The sequence below is a fragment of the Polyodon spathula genome, chromosome 19 (assembly GCF_017654505.1).
Source record: "Polyodon spathula isolate WHYD16114869_AA chromosome 19, ASM1765450v1, whole genome shotgun sequence".
Lineage (NCBI taxonomy): Eukaryota > Metazoa > Chordata > Actinopteri > Acipenseriformes > Polyodontidae > Polyodon > Polyodon spathula.
The window spans coordinates 16,738,412-16,754,795 of NC_054552.1; positions in this window are offsets into that span (position 1 = coordinate 16,738,412).

Genomic DNA, 16,384 nt, shown 5'->3' on the forward strand with positions numbered 1-16,384 from the left:
GAAGGACTCGTTTTAAACATCTGAAGTAAAAACAGGCGAATAGTCGAGTAATTGCCAATATAGCAATAAATCCTGTATTTGGTGCTCTATTTAAGAACGTACAGTTTTGTACACTGACAGAAATACAGTGAATCTTGGTTATAAATCTCCCTCCCAACCTGTGAGGGCACTAAGCAAGTTTTTTTTGAAGGGCTGGCTTGACAGTTCTTTTCTAGGGTTGGGAAGTCGGTCAGTCTGTAAAAAGGCGAAACTCCTTTGCAAGAATGTATTGACCTGGAAGGGAAACAATGTAGTAGCCTCAGATTGTAAAGGCAGCTGCATTCGTTTACCAAGGGGTCATGTGTGACAGCACATAAGGGGGACGGAGAATTGTAATCTCTTTCTTTGCATTGGTTTGTAGTGAGTTAAAGCCAGAAGGACAGTAAAAGTGTGTTGTCATTGAAAACCATGAGTGTTGTGTGTTTGTTTGTTTGTAATTGTCTCGTCTTGTCTTGCACGTTACCAGACAGTTAACACAGTTCCGGAGCGGTCAACAGGGGAGCACAAAACTGGACAACACTGCACCTTTGTCACAAATAAAACTGAATTTGCACCACTAGCACTAATTCACTCACTATTGGACTTGTGTATGTGTTTTATGTTTTGTGTGGGTGTATAATTAAAACAGGATTATTATTTGTGGGGCAACACAGGGATTATAAATTAAGTAATACACACCGCTGTATTACTTAACTCCATTATTACTTACTAGCACTGCGTGGCCCTGAAGGTACTGGACGAGCCAGCTAGGATCCTACCTGATCGAGGAGGCTCAGGCAAAGTATCAGGCCATGATGGACACCGAAGCCGCCGACTACGACCTGGCAAAGCGAGTCATGATTCAGGGAGAACCGAAGATCCCCAGATACACGTCCCATGGTGGTTGCACAGCAGTTGTGTGATCACATGATGCTCTGGCTAAGCCCTGCCCAGAAAACGGGTCTGCAAATGGGCGAAGCCATAACAGTGAAGCAATTCTGCCATGTGATCAGTGCCGAAACCCAGGTATGGATATGGTGCCACAACCCCACCACCCTGGAAACAGCAATAAAGCTGGCGGAGGATTTTGAGGACTCCCTGGTCTCAGCACACACCAACCTGGCCACAGCTCCCATCCACCGGAGCAGCTGCACACCACCTCCTCTCTCTGTTCCACCTACAACACCGGGACCGAGACCTCCATGAGCAAGTGGTGCAGTCCAACTGTCATAGTGGCCAGAAAGACGGCACCAACCACTTCTGTGTAGATTTGAGGAAGGTAAACGTATTGCCAAGTTCGATGCGTACCCTATGCCTCGGGTCGACAAACGTTTAGATCGACTGGGAAAAGTGAGGTTTACCTCCACTCTGAATCTGACAAAGGGATACTGGATACAGATCCCCTTAACCCATAGTTCTAGAGAGAAAAACGCATTTTCAATACCAGAAGGGCCGTTTCTTTTAAAACCATGCCATTTAGGCGATATGGCGCACCCCGCTGCCTTTCATCAGACTGATTAACCAGGTTTTTGCGCCGACAAGCGTGAATATGCAAGCACCTTATATTGACTGTGGTGTAAAGAACAATGTGCCCGCCCCTGTGTATATTACCTCCTCTCTCTGTTCCACCTACAACACCGGGACCGAGACCTCCATGAGCAAGTGGTGCAGTCCAACTGTCATAGTGGCCAAGAAAGACGGCACCAACCACTTCTGTGTAGATTTGAGGAAGGTAAACGCTATTGCCAAGTTCGATGCGTACCCTATGCCTCGGGTCGACAAACGTTTAGATCGACTGGGAAAAGTGAGGTTTACCTCCACTCTGCTCCCACCTCCACTGGCAGGAACTGACAAAGGGATACTGGATACAGATCCCCTTAACCCATAGTTCTAGAGAGAAAAACGCATTTTCAATACCAGAAGGGCCGTTTCATTTTAAAACCATGCCATTTAGGCTATATGGCGCACCCGCTGCCTTTCAGAGACTGATGAACCAGGTTTTGCGCCGACATCGTGAACATGCAGCACCTTATATTGATGACGTGGTTATTTACAGCTCAACCTGGTGAGAGCATTTGGCTAGGATTGCAGCCCTCCTTCAGTCTCTAAGGGTAGCCCAACTGACAGCTAACTTGAGAAAATGTGCATTTGCCAAAACAGAGACTCAATATTTGGGATTTTTAATGGGGAATGGAAGGGTGAGACCCATAGTCACCAAAATCTAGGCTTTGGTCGATGCGGCGATCCCCAAAACCAAGACTCAGATTAGGTCACTACTGGGATTAGTCGGTTATTACCGCCACTTTATTCCTGAGTATGCCACAGTGGTTAACCCTTTAGTTGACCTTACTAAAAAGAGTGCACCAAATTTAACTAAGTGGTCAGCTGAGTGTCAGGGGGCGTTTAATACTATTAAGTATAGACTTTGCCAGGCCCCCACTCTTATCACACCAGATTTCACCAAGAGATTCATCCTCCACATCGACGCATCAGATGTAAGTTTGGGTGCTATCTTGTCTCAAAAGGTAGATGGAGTAGAACACACGATACTGTACATCAGCAAAAAGATGCTAGCTCAGGAATGCAACTAGTCCGTATTCGAAAAGGAGTGTTTGGCCATTAAATGCGCTACTACGATACAACCTGCTGGGACACTCATTTGATCTTGTCACAGACTACACCCCACTCAAGTGGTTAAGCACAATGAAGGACAGCAATGTCTGGATAACTCGGTGGTATCTGTCATTTCAACCCTTCAAGACCATGCAAAACCATCAAAATGCAGATTATTTTTCCTGGGAGAGGGGAATAATGGGAAATACAGCTGAGTGCTCCTTCGGCTCCACTCTGAGCGGTAGGATATGTGACAGAAAGATAATGATTTCTGGTTATAAATCTCCCTTCTGACCTGTTAGGGTACTAAGTAGCGAAAGGGGAAGTCTTGACAAGGCTGGCCTGACAGTTTATTTCCTGGGTTGGGAAGTCAGTCAACCTGGAATAAGGATAGACTCCATGCAGAAATGTACTGACCCAGAAAGTAAATGAGGTAGCAGCATGATAGCATAAAGGGTCCAGAGAATAGTAAATCTTTTCCTCTGTTCTGTTTGTGTTACAAACTGGAAGGACCGTGTGAGATGCAGAGAAAAGCGTACGAGAAATATCCATGAGTGTTTTGTTTGTTTGTGTCTGTTTAACTGTCTGTGTTTGTATATCACTAGATGGCTAAACACAAATCTGGAGCTGTCGACACGGGCCAAAACCAGATCAACACTGCACTACAGTCACTGTTAAACTTGTTATTACACACCACGAGCACTACAGCACACAACCAGATTTAGTGATCATGTATTGTATATTGTGGATGTACTAACTGTGTTTATTATTTGGGACTGAAACCTGTTATTATTAAAAAGTGCAATACACATTGCTGTGTATTGCCTGGGATTATTGTTGGAGGTCATCAGACCTGGATTTATAAAATAAAGCACCCCTTTTTTCTAAACTGGATTGCAGTTGTCTGCCTGTGATTATTCCTGCACTGCATCACCTCTGCACCTGTTCATTGTCAGCAGCCACTTTACCACAACGGTGCACTCACATATTTCAAACTTTGCATATGAGTCATATCAAATTCAGTTTATAGTAGGCTTGTATGTATTCTAATATTTCATGGGGAACACAGGGGCTGACGGACCGCCCTGTAGTGTATTAACTATCTTAAGAGTGCAGAAAATATAAACCATTTTCACAGTGCTGTACTGGGGCATAACCGCAGAACTGTATAAGAACATGTGACAGAGAAAGAATGAATCTTGGTTATGAATCTCCTTCCCAACCTGAGGGTTTTGTGTAATGGTCTGACAATTCATTCCAGGGAAAGGTGGAAGTCTGTTCACCGTACGGGGCATCAAATTATGTAACGGTTTTCAAAATTTTATGGAATACCGTCAGAAAAATAAATAGATTCTGGACCCAGTTAAATTAACCAAGAAGCAAGTGTATTGTACAGAAACATTAACAATTAAGATACAACATTTACAAGTGACCAGAAATAACCCCAAACCAACACCCCCACAAATATATACACAGTCCCGAACAAAATAGTCAAGTTGCTGCAGCTCCTCAATTTGGAAAACAAAATAAAAAACCCCAAAATAATCCAAAATCTAGAAAAAAAAGATTGGTTAAATCTCACCAGGTCTGGGGAAGCTGTTAGTGTAGAAAATCCATGGGGTTGCTGCCCTTCCAGAACAAAACCAGGAAAACTACACCAAAAAATAACAAAAAGTATTTGTAATCCAAGAGAAAGAAGGAAGAGGATGTCAGCAAACTACTCTTTAAATCATGGTTCAGTACTTTTAATACTTTTCTTTTCTTAAAAGGACCTTACAACCTTTTATTTTTTTAGTAGATGATTTTGGTTAAAATCAGAGCAGCCAGAAACCTATCTCTGTTACCAAACACAGAACAACAACAACAAAAAATACCTCCCCCGATGGCCACCTGACCTTAATAAAGGAAAAAATGTGGAAGAACAGGTTTTCCTAATAATTTGACCACCAGGAGATAGACCTGAAGGTGGAACGGAAAGGTACTAGAGCCCAATGGCTCCTCTTAAAGGGATATTACCCTTTATTTATTTTTTTGTTGCTTTTCTCATTTAAAGCTTTTAATTTAATGTAACAATGTTACATAACCCCCCCCCCCCCCCCCCCCCCCCCCCCCCCCAGACTTGAGGTATGGGAAGACGGACCGAAAAATATTTTAATGTTCCTGACGTGGTGTGTCTCGTGGTTATCAGGGTTATTGTCTAGAGCTAATTGATAGTTCACAGGTCCCAATCTCTTTTTGATTGTTGCAGGACCTCTCCACTTTGGAGCAAGCTACACAGCTAATCCCATCTTGGCATCGGACATAGGGTGATCGCGTACCCACACTTTGTCTCCAACTTGAAAGTTAACAGCACGTCTTTTGGGATTGTAATAGAGAGTCTGTTTTGAATGAGAGTGATATACATTTTCCTTTACCTGTTCCAACAACTTCTGCTGTCGCTCTATCAGAGTGTATGAACCCTGTTCTGGATCTGGCAGTCGTCCTATGAGTCTTTCCAGAGGACCCTTAAGTTTACGTCCCAGAGCGATTTCAGCAGTTGAAAACCCTGTACTCTCATGTGTGGCAGAGTTTATGGCAAAGCGAAAGTCTGCGAGCCACTGATCCCAGTTAGCATGATTTGCTTTGACGTATGAAGAGATCATTGTTTTGAGAGTACGTTTGACACGTTCAGTAAGACTGGTTTGTGGATGGTAACTTGTAGTAAACTTTTTTACAACCCCCCACTAACTGCAGACCTGCTTAATCAGCTGACTAGTAACCTGCGCCCCCCTGTCAGATACCAAATATAATGGAGAGTTACATCTAGTAAAGATATCTCGGATAAGAATACTGACTAGTTTGGGAGTCTTTGAATCACAAATTGGAAACAGTTCAACCCACTTGCTGCTGTAGTCTACTACGACAAAAAGATATTGATGCCGTTGTTTGCTATGTGGGAAAGGGCCCATCAAATCAACCCAGAGCATCACTCCTGGTTCCTTTATGGATGTTGATTGAAGCATTCCAGCGGGTTTCAGGCAGGTAGGCTTGAACTGTTGACAGACTATGCAGCTTTTGGTGTATTCCCAGACATTCTTTCGAACTTGTGGCCAGTAAGCAACATCTAGGAGGCGCAGGAGAGTCTTCAGACGTCCCATGTGACCTCCTAGAGGGCTGTCATGAAAGTATTTCAAGAATTGTTCCCGAAGACTGCAAGGAACGAAGAGTTGCAGTTTAACACCATTACACTTCCCAGGAATTTGACGATACAAGATTCTATTCTCTAGAATGTAAGTTATGCGACCAACACGAACATCACCTTTGACAATGCTCTGCATGATGTCTTGAGCCTCCTTGTCATTTGCTTGCGCTTGACAAGTCTCAGGCCAATCCACAGGTAAGGAGCAGAAGAATGAATCTGACTTCTCTTTAATGCAGGCAGCAGCTAATCCATCTAGTTCAACTGGAGCACATGACAGCGCATCAGGAACAGTGTTGAATTTCCCCTTCCTATATACAACAGAAAAGTCAAAGTCTTGAAGTCGGATAGTCCATCGAATCAGACGAGAAGTAGGCTTGGGATTGTTGAAAGCCCAAACAAGTGCAGCATGGTCTGTAATAACCTCAAACTTTGTTCCCTCCAGCAGAGGATGCCATTTCTCCACAGCTCAAACAACTGCAAGACATTCCTTCTCTGAAACAGAATTGTTAAATCCTGCTGAGATTAACTATCTGGAAGCATATGCCACAACATATTCTACTGCACCCACATGTTGGGTCAAAACTGCTCCCAGGCCAATATGACTGGTATCAGTATGGACACGGAAGGATTGATTTTAGTCAGGATGCTGTAGAACTGGAGAAGTGGATAGGGTATGTTTTAGATCCTCAAAGACAGCTTGACACTCGGGAGACCAAATCCATTTAGCTCCCTTCTTAAGAGCATTAAGGGGAGCTGACCTTTCTGCAAACCCAGGAATAAATCGATGGTACCATCCTGCCATACCCAAAAATCTCTGTACCTCCTTTAAGGAGCGAGGAGTAGGAAAGGATTTGATGGCTTCCACCTTCTGGTTATCCGTCTTAATGCCTTCACTGGAGATTACATGCCCAAGGAATTGGATTTTATGTTGTATTAGATGGCACTTCCTCAGACTTAAAGTTAAGTTTGCTGTCTGCAATCTTTGAAATACAGCTGTAAGGTCCTGAAGATGTTGTGATTCAGTCTTTGAATAGATGATTATATCATCTATATATACGAAACAGATCTTCCCTTTCAAGTCAGCCAAGACAGCTTCCATAAGCCTCTGAAAGGTTGATGCTGTGTTTGAGACCAAAGGGGATGACTTTGAATTCATACAAACCAGATGCTGTTAAAAAGGTAGTTTTATGTATGCTGGGAGGATCCATGCCGACTTGTCAATATCCACTCTTTAAATCGAGAGAACTGAATACCCACGCTCCATTCAGAGACTCTATGATCTCATGAATGTTCGGCATGAGATATGCATCCAGGTTGGTTTTTGCATTTATGCCCCTGTAATCAACACAAAAACAAGTGTTACCGTCTCTTTTATTTGTAAGTACTACAGGTGCGCCCCAGGGAGATTGTGAAGGCTGGATGATGCCTCTGTTCAGCATGTTACAAACATGTTCCTCTATGAGGTGACGTTTCGAAAGAGAGACCCTAAAAATCTTCCACACAGGGACGTTATCATTGGTAATGATCTTATGTGTTACTATGTTGGTTAACCCCAACTGACCAGTACATACCCTAGGCCAGTGATGTAACAGGGTACTAAGTTGCTGTTTTCCTGACACAGATGTTTCAGCTTTCTCAACCACAGCTTGAATTGTGGCTTCGACCACTGAGAACCTCAGCGAACCTGCTGACTCAGGCATAGATAAATACAGTCCAAACAAAGTGGATGATTTCTCAAGTTTCTGCTCCTGCCATCCCACAGAGTCCTGTAAAAAAGGATAAAATCACAGTCCTTGGACATGCTTCATGCCATACATTCCTTTCTTAAAATCAATTTAAATTCCAGTTCTCTTCAGGAAATCCAGACCTATAATAACAGAGAATGCTAAGTGTGAATCCCTCATGATGTTGGTCAACAGAGTCCAAAGCTCTTCATGCAGAGAGTACACAAGTTAGACACATCCGACAGCTTGATGACTCTGTCCATCTGCTAGGATAAATGTAGGTTCTATATATGGTGTAAGGCTTTCTTGAGGCTTTTGAATGTGTTTCCGTAGCGACTCTTGCATCAGGGTATAAGAGCATCCAGTATCAAGCAAAGGCCGACACTCTGCACTTCTGAATCGTACAGGAACAATGAGCTTGACCATGGGGAAGGTAGAAGTGGTGTCAGGTCTTTCAGGCTGTAACAAGCTGATATTATTTCTTCCCAGAGGGGGTTTGCTTCCTCCTGATGTTGGAAACAGAGCTGCTGGTTTTTTCAATCTTCTAGATTCGTTTTTATTATTGGCATTTATTTTGGCCCAATACTCCTTTTGAATGGCCCAATCATTTTCAATTAATGTTGCAATCCTGACCAGTTCATCAACAGTGGTCACAGTACCTCTCAAATTGCTTGCCAATTTAGGGTTGCTGTTACGTAGGATTAGCTGCACTAACTCCTTTTCACTGAGAACAGTTTTCAAGCGCATACACAACGCACGATAGTGGAAAGCAAAATCTCTGATGCTCTCTGTAGATCCTTGAATCCTGTCACGGATGCATCTTTCTCCCTCCACTTCATAGTCATCAGACAAAAATGATTTCATAAAGGCATGCTTAAATTGAGTCCATGAGGTGATTGAAGCTCGCTCAGCCCTCCACCTATATTTAGCTGTCTCCTTCAGAACCATGCTGAGAGTAGCCAAAACCTCCTCATCTGACATGGGGCGGAGTGCCAAAAATTCTTCACAGCGTTCAATGTATGACACAGGGTCATCTTCTTCACCAACACCTCTAAAACTAGGAAAGTCTAGTTTCACTGGAAGTTTGTGATGGTGATTGGCGCTTCTTCCTCTGGGAGGCACTGTGAACCCTCTATCACACATTGCTCCTGCTTGGTTATTAATCTTGCTTCCTGAAAGCTCACAGAAGGGGCGTTAGGCTTGTTAGAAATACTTGCTTTGTTGGCCCTGCCTTTAAATCTAGCTTCTATTTGCTGGTCACGACTTTGGAAATAATCAACTATAGACTGTTGTAATTTTTGAAAAGCCAAATTAAATTCTTACTCCAATCTTATACATTTCCGATCCACATAATATCTAAGCAAATCATCCTGTCTGATAGAACTAATATTTAGAGCTTTTAGTTCAGTCTCAACAATACCTAATCGAGAATGAAGTTGATCGCAGATATCACGAATACTGGGTAAATCATGCATGCTATGCATATCAGCTTCAGTAGGGGGAGAAGGCAGATCTGGTTCAAGGTCATTATTAATTTCAGGCTCAGGGTCAGTAATATAAAATTCATCCAAGCTAGTCACATGATCACGCACCAGATCTCTACAAGTTACAAATTGATCATTTATAAAATCTAATGGCAATTGAAAGGACTGAAGTTCAAGCATATCTGGTTCACTAGTAGCCATATCTGTACAACACACCTGCTATATTGAATACTTGCAACAACTGGTTGCCCGTACGGGGCATCAAATTCTGTAACGGTTTCCAAAATTTTATGGAATACTGTCAGAAAAATAAATAGATTCTGGACCCAGTTCAATTAACCAACAAACAAGTGTATTGTACAGAAACATTAACAATGAAGATACAACATTTACAAGACCTCTCACCAGGTCTGGGGAAGCTGTTAGTGTAGAAAATCCATGGGGTTGCTGCCCTTCCAGAACAAAACCGGAAAACCCCAACAAAAACAACAAAAATGTATTTGTAATCCAAGAGAAAGAAAGAAGAGAATGTAAGCAAACTACTCTTTAAATCATGGTTCAGTACTTTTAATACTTTTCTTTTCCTAAAAGGATCTTACAACCTTTTATTTTTTTAGTAGATGATTTTGGTTAAAATCAGAGTAGCCAGAAACCTAACTCACAGTTTTGCTCTGCAAGCTGAAAAGGAGACGTGCAGGGTTAGCTTTTGCTCTGTGAGCTGAAGAGGAGATGTGCAGGGTTAGCTTTTGCTCCCCAGGGGTCAGTAGCTCTCTGACATCCGCTGAGCTCCCAGATGTAAAGAAGCAGAAATAAAAAGGTACCAAGGAGGGTTTTCTGTAACCCAAACTTACATGTTTTACAATGTATATACACAAAATAAAAAGATCAACGTTAGGTGGGATTTTGAATGTCTTAGATCAGCCTGAAGTAACACACACACACACAAACACACACCCCCACACCTACCCGCTCCCATGCCCACACCCACCCACACCCAGACCCACAACCACACACACACACGCACCCGTGCCTACACCATTTGCCTGTATATTTTGGCAGGGATGATTTTAACCCCACTCATCTTATCTGTACAGTCTTATCTGTACAGTGCTGAGTTCTTTTTTTACAAATAATAAATGCTTTAATACATTTCTGTGGTTTTTCCTTTTGCACATTTTTCATTGCTATATACTTTTTTTTATTCTCTTTTCGATACGGGTACTAGAGACACTAGGAACATAGGACAGTGCCTACGTAGAGAGATGTAGTTGAGGGGCTCATGTCTGTTTTTTACTAAATTTATTTTCCGTACGAATTTAACTAGGTACTCCACTAACTTCAGCGAGGTTGTGGGAGGTGGGATGTAAATCGACATAGGAAGTCTTGGTACACTCTCATCGGTTTTTGTGATGTTTTGAAAAAAAAAACAAATCTTCCTCCTCATTAATCAATTTGTGGATGTTTTTTCTGAATGACATAATATTTTCATTCCATTTATTATTCACCAGTGGCATGTGGTTGAGGATAAGGATATTGGCAGCCTGGAAGGAATGGCTGCTGGGAGAGCTCTATCCATGCTATGTAGAGTCAGGCGGATAGCCAGGATGGACAGAAGCTGTGGAGCAGGGATGGACGAAAGACAGAACTGATGTTGAATGCTGGAGATGTAGGATCTTATAGATAAAGGGAGGAGGTTCAAGGAGACCCGTAGGTAGGTAATGAATTGGTGGAAGTGGTCTAGGTTAAAGACTGAACAAGAGATGTCGTGCTGGGTGCAGGAATAGGAGGAATGTTGACCAGGTGGTGGAGTAGGCGGACCAGGTGGAAGGAGCTAAAGGGGGGGACATGAACTGTCGTGCGGAGCGGAGGAAACTGGAGAGAGTTCAGATGAACGTCAGGTCCTTGAAGGGGGGACGAGAGTCCGCGTTGGGAACCAGGCTCCGGAACTTGAGGACCAATTGCTCCTTTAATGCGATTAACTTCACTACTGCTTTCTGGAGTATCTATCCAGCATTCTTCCCTCACTGAAAGACAGTGAAGACGTTTCTTGGTCCGCTGCCAAAGCTTCTGCGTCAAGTATGACTTTCACGTTCAACTTACGTAGCGAGAGCAGTGTGTAGCCTTTCCCAAACCTGTAGCAGTCTATCACCACCATCACAGATAAGTGCGAATCCGGAGCCTAGCTTTCAGTTCTGCATGTCTGTCGGAAACCTAGGAAAATGACTTTTTTTTTGAGGATGGAGGGGTGAATGCAGAAAACAGCAACGACAATTGATGTTCTTGCTAAAGCGACTTGGTGATCAGTATTGAAGATGAGCAGCCAGAGCTACATTTATTGAGTGTTCCAGTGTTGCAGCAAGGAGTACCACACCCTGATGTCTAGAGATGAGATGCCAACCATCCTATTTGTTGGTTAATACAGGATTGATCAGTGGTTTGCTACTGTCATGTCTGTTTGGAATGGAAAAGGTAAACTCAAATTCCGAGATTTGGGTTTCACAACTCCAGTCATTCTCCTAATAGTGGAACTCCTTAACTCATAAAATCAAGACAGATTCCAGTCTCGTACCACATCTCTCACCATGTATTAATGTTGTAGTATTTGAGAAGATGAGCGGACATACTAGATGAGAATTAGCATTAGCTTTGACTGTGGAAATGGCTGCCATGATCCGAGTATGCAGGAAAGCTGGATCGTTGAAAGCTCGGCGGATGCTTTCTTGCTTCTGAAAGATATATATATTTTACAGTTGAGGCAAGAGAGAGGCTGGTTTTGGATTGATGGTGACCAGGGTGATTCCGAGGAAGGAACGATTAAGAGCATCTAAAATATTTGCTTTTGAGAGCTAAGTTACGTGGCCTGCTGCTTTGACGGATTAATAGCGTCGGAAGCTGTAATGTAACAAAGCGAGAGTTAATTGAGGGCGGTGAGACCGGAGGAACTGCCCACCGGGTGAAAAGATCAATGATTAGGCACTTCCCGATATTTTGTTATTTTTTAATTATAGACTCAGAGATTCTGGGTTTAGAGGAAGCAGATGGAAGGTTTTGCATATGAATTGGATGGAGAGAGAGAGAGGGCAAGTCTGTGACTGTGGGGCAGTGCAGAGCGTATGAGCATTTGTTGCTGTGGGACAGTGCAGAGCTTATGAGCATTTGTTGCGGCAGGGCAGACTGAGCATATGAGCATTTGTTGCTGTGGGACGGTGCAGAGCGAATGAGAAATTGTGACTGCGGGGAGGTGCAGAGTGTATGAGCATTTGTGACTGGGGGCAGTGCACAGCGTATGAGCATTTGTTGCTGCGGAACAGTGCGGAGTGAATGAGCATTTGTGACTGCGGGATGGAGTGAATCTGTGTCTGACTGCGGGGCATGTGTAGAACTGACTGTCTTCTATTACTTGCCCTCAAATCAACGGTGAGAGTGCGTCACGTTGGATGGCGGCTGCTGATTGGAGCCTGAAGCAGATGCAGTAACTCTGTTGTACTGTGGAATGGATAGATGAGGACAGGACCCGGACTGCCTGGGCTGGGGCAAGCAAGGAGCCACTGAAAGAGAAGATGTAATGAAGGAGAGGTGAAGATTGGTACGAGGCTGAAGCATCGCCACTGTCTGAGATGTAGGTCTTATATTTTATTTTACACACATAAATGTTTCCTTAGGCTTGTCGTGTATATTTACGTTTTTACATCTAAGGTCATATCACAACGTGGTTTCCTCACAAATTACTATTAAAGAACTTGGTCACTATAGTTCACCAATTATTCTATAAACTACAGCAATACATTACTCCAATAGTAATTCACCGTTCTGGCTTAATTTTAATTGATTAAATCATGACTGTTTACTCTCTGTAAAAGTGCACCTTGTTTCAAACAAACAAAAAAAAAACAAGTTTTTAACAAGTTTTATTATATAGCACACATGGATAAGCAAAGACAACACATAATAGATATTCTAAATCTAATAGCTAAGAATTATATATTTATCCTTGTGGAGCTTGAAGAAAGGTTTTAAGAGCAGGAATGTTTCAAAGTTTTGCAAGTCCAGTTGTAAAAAGAGTCCATTAATGTGCAAAATTTGATTTAAGAGTCCTGGAGTTTCTTTGCAAATTGGTAGATTTCCAAGAAAAATGTGTGAAGTTTTCTTTTAAAATCCCACTTAGAAAGTCAATTGCAGTTAATCTTCTTCAAAGATATTGTCTTTTGGTGGCAGTTCAATTCAAAGTTTAGTTACAAGGTAGATCAAAGTTCTTAAGTTGAAGAAGGTTTTCTCCAACAAGACATCTTCTGTAGCTTCCAGATATATAGATGATTCTATTCTGGACCTATCATATAGATGATAGGTCCAGAATAGAACTTGAATGGATGGAAAAATCAATTTAATTTCCAGTCTTTTAAAATTGGCATGAGATGGGTGTCCTGAAACACCAGCCAATCATTTGGGATTGACCCAAAATGTAACCTCATTGGCAGTTGGCCTTAGAAAAAGGTGTGTCCTTGATCTTGAGAGAATTCTTGTCCATGCCTTGGATAAGGCTGTCCATCAAATATTTTCTTGAAAGGTAACTTAAGAAAAGTCTCTTTTATTAATAACTCCACTGTGCTCCTTTCTGTCTCTATAAAACCTTCATATTCATGTTGCCCACAAAAAGATGAATAATTCCATATCTTATTATATATGGCTACTCAGAGCCTGAGTAACACACATTATATTTGGTTATAAAGTACTATTTGTTTATTTTCAATTGTAACTTATTCTTTACAGATTTAACCATGTATGTGCCATATGTCATTGTAAGGCACAAAACAAATATTTTCAATCCTTAATATCATACCAACAGTTATCAAAATACAATTTGACATACGACAATCATCACAAAGTGTATAGTGTTTGGTATTGTTAGTTTAGGAAATTTATGAACACAATGTTAGAGTCAATCTTGTATTTAGAAAGTTTTAGGAAAACTATGTATACTCATCTAAACATTTTAAAAGTCTGCTGAATGGCAAAGCTAATTCAAAGACGTTCTCTAACTCACTTAGAGTTATTCATAAATTTCAATAGACATTTTAACACCTGGGCTAGAGATGGCCAATTTATCAGTGTGACCATTTAAAAAAAACAGATACACTTTCTTGAGCCGCTTAGCCTGGTATTCTTATCTAATCAACACAATCTTGTTCATTTCTTCCTGGCCCGGGCTAGCAGATCTGCTGACTGCTTTCTCAGTTTCTTTTGAAGCTTGCTGTAACAGGACAGCTTGTATGGTGACGTCAGACCCGGAAGAAACACTCAATACTGCCAGGTGAAATGTGAATTGCTCTGTTGCGCAGTTTAATCAATAAACAGAAAATAAAAGGTTGAACAAACAAAAAACATTGTAAAATAAAACGTCACAGTAGCAAAAACGAACAGAAAACACAGTGATTTTAAATCAGTTATTTACTTTAGGTTTTACTTTCTCCTTCTCCACACCTATTCTCCACTCACTGAACACACATATCCGAGTGAGTAAAAACATGCTGCTTTTATTCAGCTGTACCGAGACTCAATTGCTAACCAATCATTCAATTGGAGTCTCAGTACAACTGCATGTGAATTAATAAAAGTGCAATTCCCTGTGCTCACATATTATTACATTTTACCTGCATGTGAAGTGCTGTGCAATCCTCGTGCCTAAATAAAAATATACATTTTAAACACTTGTGTTACACAGACCCATTTATATCCCGTGTACCAATAACTATACACTAACATTAACACACTACACGTAACATACAACACAAATAAACTTTGCCACATATAGCCCCCCCCCCCCCCCCCCCCCCGTGCAAAACACACTTGGCTTCAACGGCCACCACCCCCCTTAAAAACCCAGCAGTCCAGGTCAAAGTCTTGGGCTGGGAAGGGAGGCTTCACTGGGCCCATGGCTGAAAATGCTGTCAGCTCCCCTGCCGGAGGTGGCACAGCTGACAGCATGGAGGTCCACTCCTGTAGCGGAAAAGTTGCTCTGTCCTGTTGCACCCCTGGCAGTGGAAAAACTGCCAGGGGGAATGCTGTCAGCAGACCTGAAGACAGCTTCCTGGCTGATTCATTCAGCTGGGACAGTTCTGGCAGTGGAAAGGCTGCAGAGGAAGGTGGTCTCCTGACCTCTCCCCCTTCTTCATAGCCAGCTGCTCCCTCTGGTGGGGCTCCGGCCACACTGACCCCTGCGGCCATGCAGAGTTGATGGCAACCCCTGGCGAAACAGTTCCGGTGACCCCAGGCGAAGGAGTGCCGGCATTTCCAGGCGAAGGCAGCAGCGGACCCTCAGGAGAAGAACTCAGGAGAGGATCCCCTGGCCATAGAGGCAGCAGCAGGAGCTCTGCTTCTCCCTCGTACCCTGTCACCGGTGGCTGCACAGGCAATGTGGAGACAGAGGCAACTCCTGGCGATGCGGAGTGGCTGGCAACCCCAGGCAATGCAGAGAGGCTGGCAACCATGGGCTATGTGGAGCGGCTGACAACCCCAGGCTATGCAGAGCGGCTGACAACCCCGGGCGATGTGGAGCAGCAGGCAACCCTGGGCGATGCAGAGCAGCAGGCAACCCCAGGCGAAGTGCGGCAGGCATCCTTGGGCGAAGTGCAGCAGGCATCCTTGGGTGAAGCATGGCAGGCATCCTTGGGCGAAGCGTGGCAGGCATCCTTGGGCGAAGACGTGAAGGGAGTCAAGACAAGCTGGTGTGTGGGTTTTGGCCCTCTTCTCGGCCACTGTGGCTGGGCGGTTCTTCCCTGTGCTTCCCTCAGCAGCCTATGCAAGGGCTGCTGAGGACTGCCAGCATCTAGTCCTGGTCCTTCTGGTGAAGGGAGTGGCAGCTCCTGCTCCTCTCCTCGTGATGGTGGGAGAAGTGATACCAGCAGGCATTCATCCTCTGCTGGTGGAAAGGGACCCAGCAGGCATTCACCCTCTGCTGGTGGAGGTGGTGGAGGCAGAGACAGCTCCTGCTGCTCTGCTCCTGCCAGTGGAGAAGACAGAGACAGCTCCTGCTGCTCTGCTCCTGGCGGTGGAGGTGGCAGAGGCAGAGGCAGCTCTTGCTGCTCTGCTCCTGCTGATGGAGGTGGCAGAGGCATGTAGTCTCCTGGCGACGGAGGTGGGAGCAGCGTGTAGTCTCCTGGCGATGGAGGTGGGAGCACCATGTAGTCCACTTTTGTTACAGGGGACTGGTGTGGCTCTCCCTCACTTGCAGGTCAATCATTCAATTGGAGTCTCAGTACAGCTGCACGTGAATTAATCTAGTGCAATTTCCCGAGCTCACATATTATTACATTTTACCTGCATGTGAAGTGCTGTGCAATCCTAGTGCCTAAATACAAATATGCATT